We start from the raw sequence: 3,959 nt of genomic DNA, 5'->3' as shown, positions 1-3,959 counted from the left end.
GGGGGGGGGGATCGACAAAAAAATCACGCAATGTCAGTGTTTTTATCAAGATCAGAGTGAGCTTTTGGTTTTTAGCCGATATTGATACTTTGCCCATTGACTTGGAACATAACCGTGAAATGATTCACACAATATTGCGCATTTATCTACTATATGAAGAAAAATTTGGATGTTCTACAGACGTCCAAAAATGTCTTATACGTATATGAGTATAATATGAGTACCTACTTTACACTTAGTGAATTAGTTATAAAACTCTTAGGCTATGCAAACTGTTACTGATTGCGTCGATTGGATAATTTAATATTGCCCAATTATAAGAAAAATACCTACCTATGTATACATCCTCCTACTTATTTATCCTAGTAGTGCCCGCGACTTCGTCCGTGTGAAATGCTCTCGGGTAGCATTTTAATTTAAGAAGTTGCTTGCACAGTTTGGGAAATGTAATTATAATACTTTCTAGAAGTTTTACTGCGACATTTTATCTATTTAATTAACATTAGACATGATATTTAATAGAGAAGATTGTCGATGTTTTGTTGCGGTCATCTACAGTTTTGAGTACAAGACGTGGCGGTTGTCGGGACGTCTCGGGATGTCGGTATAGATTAGAATAGAGATGGGTGACGTAGGCGCCGGCGCAGCGCGCCACTCTCACCTTCCATGATTTCATTAGGGTTCCGCAAGATGGCGTTGTACGCCCATGTCACTTTCTTGGATAAGTAATAAACATGCTGTCGCACGCAGAATCATTGAAAATGTCCCTTAGTGTAGATATAGTAGGATAAATCTACAATAAGCACTGTTTAAGACTTTCAGTTCAGAAGTTAGTATTGTCTTACTTCTTACTAATATTATAAATGCGATTGTTTATACAAATGACTGGATAATTGGATGTTTGTTTAAGGTATCTCCGGGACGACAGAACGGATCACACTGAAGTTTCTCACGGATGTAGAACGTAGTCTGGAAGAACACATAACCTACTTATTAAGTTTATTTTTAATACAGCTCATAATTTAATAATTGTACGGAATCTTATTAGAAATATGGATATCAATTTGATGTTAACGTCAATTTAACTTATGAATGTAACTCGATCTTATGGCTGTGAGGTTTTTTTGACAGACTTGTCCATGTGAGGTGGTCGTGCTGACACTATGGCTCGTGAGGTCTCGGCTCCGGGTTCAATTCCAAATGCGGCTTGCGGTCTTGTAGCTGTCCGTTTGTAACCGAGGTAAACCGTATGATATACATTTTTTTGTTAGTTGGTTCGCCCGCGACTCCGTCTGCGCGGTATTAAAAAAAACTTAATTAGCCTATGTGTTGTTCCAGACTACGTTCTAGAGATACTTTCAAACAAACATCCACCGATATACCATAAAGTATTAAGATCATCATCAAGCTGAGTGCAAATATCTGTCTGTTTGATAAAGCTCGGAGACATCGGAATGCGGTCGCCGCTCCCTCGGGGATGCTTCCACTCCTCGGGGAATACATGACCAGGTAACACTAAACAAACTTTATAATGCATTTATATAGAATTATGTACAACTTTGATACTTAACGCTTTGCAATAGAGTTGATTATACCTGATTGCGGTTTGTTGTATGTATTGTTTAATTGGTAATAGTAGGTAGATTTGTCATTGTATTGGCCACGCGCTCCCAGTCGGAGGTCCCGGCTTAGCGAATGGTTCCCGGGAATTTGCGCGCCCCCACTGATTCAGTCATCCACCCACTGCGCACTCTATGTAGTGCTCTTGACCTGCTGCCGTGAGAGAATTAAAAAAAAATATCTGTCATTTACTTACCGTAGGTTTCTAAGACCATCATTACCTTATCATTTCTCTAGCACTATGCAGTTTATATAAACTACAGCTCTAGTTAACGTCAGAACCTCGGTGCAAATAATTACTACATATATAATGCCAAAAGTAAAAAGAGTATTAAAAGCTAAGGATACATTTCAGGTAATATGTCATTAAGAGTTTCGTGATGTGCGCCTGCGCGTCGCCTCGTCGCACGAAAACACAGCGAGCCTTTCCAAATCAATGAACGATTCAAACATATATTCAAAGATACTCAAACTTTTCTCAAAACATCCTAATACCGGTAGTCATAAATCGAACTAAACTACGACAGCACACTAGCGCTGTCCTGTCAACATTAAAAAAGTGTCACAAGGTCCTTTTCTTACTGTATCTGTCGTATCAAGTTTTTTCTTTGACCATACAGGTTTTACTGATTTCCTGACAGAACTAACTGTAGCAGCTCCACTCTCAAAGGGTCATATAGCCTGCGAGTTTCGACGATTTAAGTTGCCTTAGGTACGAAGGCTTTATAGTGACAGTTTATAACAAGATACTCGTTCCTGATTGGGAAGAGAATTTAACTCTTTGTACATAAATTTGGCTGGCGTGCTGTTAGTTTTTAAATTGTTGGCGACAGTTTGAGTATCGCTGCGTGGTCCAGCGGAGCGCGCGACATGTTGCCTTGCTGTTGTGTTGTGTTGTGACAGCGCGCCAGGACACCGTCTTTATTTTAACAATATAATACAATCATAAAGTCCGTCTGTTTGGCTTCGCAGAACTTGACACTACAGGTTTGTTAGTATTGTCAAATTGTTTACATATTATTCATTGATGTTTAATATAAAATAACAATTTTGTGAATCATTTTCTGCGCTGATATTTTGGCAATTTTATGACAAAAAATAATTCTAAAATTCCACCTATTAGCGTATTTAATTATTTCCATTATATTTATATACTTACTCGTATACTATGTATAACATCCCCCAAAAATATCGTCATACAGATAATAATATAAAGATAAATTGATTAATTAATAATAAATTATGATAACTGTGACAGCGGATATCGTCGATAACAATAACCGGCTTAGCGCTTACTTACATATCTCATACAGACCGATTCGCAAGCTATGATTTTTTTATATTGTATCACATATTTAATATTTACATGTAAATAACCAGTTTGTTATAAAAAATATAATATGTTTGTATCATATAAACGTATGTTGTAGCGATGTTATAAAAGATACAAAATAATATAATATGTTAGACAATAATTCTTGTACGGCAACGCCATCTTTAACAGTGGTAGAGTCCGCTTAACCTCTTCGCAAGAATTGTCCCGGCTCGCCCGGTGAAATATCACAACCACACAGATGACAGGCGTCAAGTGGAAGCAATTCTGCGTTTCGTCTGATGAGTGTGCGTCCCGGAGGCCTAATTTAGTCCTCTTTCCCTTTCCACTCTTTTTTTTATAAGGAAAGGATGGGAAGTGGAAGTGGGAGTGGGAAATTTTCTTTCTGTGCATTCTATCCTTCGTCGATAAAAGATAGGCAACCCATATGCAATTGCGTATGGGTTGCCTATATATTGCTATGGGCAACAGTCACTTCGCTATTTCAGCGATTTCAAGTGGCCGCTCGCTCGTTTGTCACCTTATGATATAAAAAAAAATACTTTTTATATTCTTTGCCGGTAAAATGCATGCCGCTTGTATGGAAAAAATATGACATAGTTGACTAGTTACAAACAAAATTATTTAATATCACAATACAAGATGAGACTGCAAATAAAATGTTTAACTCTTTTAGGTTTAAATAATTGCTGTTATCTTTTTGTTAGGTGTTTGATTAAACAATGGTTGAGTTTGTAACATTTGCATATAATAATTAATAAAAGGGTTAGTAAGTTTGGGAATATTTTTCTCTATTTAACGCATTTCTCGCTTGCAAGTTGTATGTTTTCAAAACTCTCTGCTGATTACTGATCTCACTGCTGATTTAAACCCACAAGAATCACCACCATTAAGCGATTGGTTAACTGAGTTCAGTTAAAATAAAATCGTAAGTCTTCGGACATAATTCTCTCTTTTGTTTCTAGGCACAATACCTTTTTAACAAATTAAAAAAATGGTATTAAGT

The sequence above is a fragment of the Papilio xuthus genome, unplaced genomic scaffold (genome assembly GCF_000836235.2).
Source record: "Papilio xuthus unplaced genomic scaffold, Pxut_1.1 DF827870.1, whole genome shotgun sequence".
Lineage (NCBI taxonomy): Eukaryota > Metazoa > Arthropoda > Insecta > Lepidoptera > Papilionidae > Papilio > Papilio xuthus.
This window is presented reverse-complemented; position numbering follows the sequence as displayed.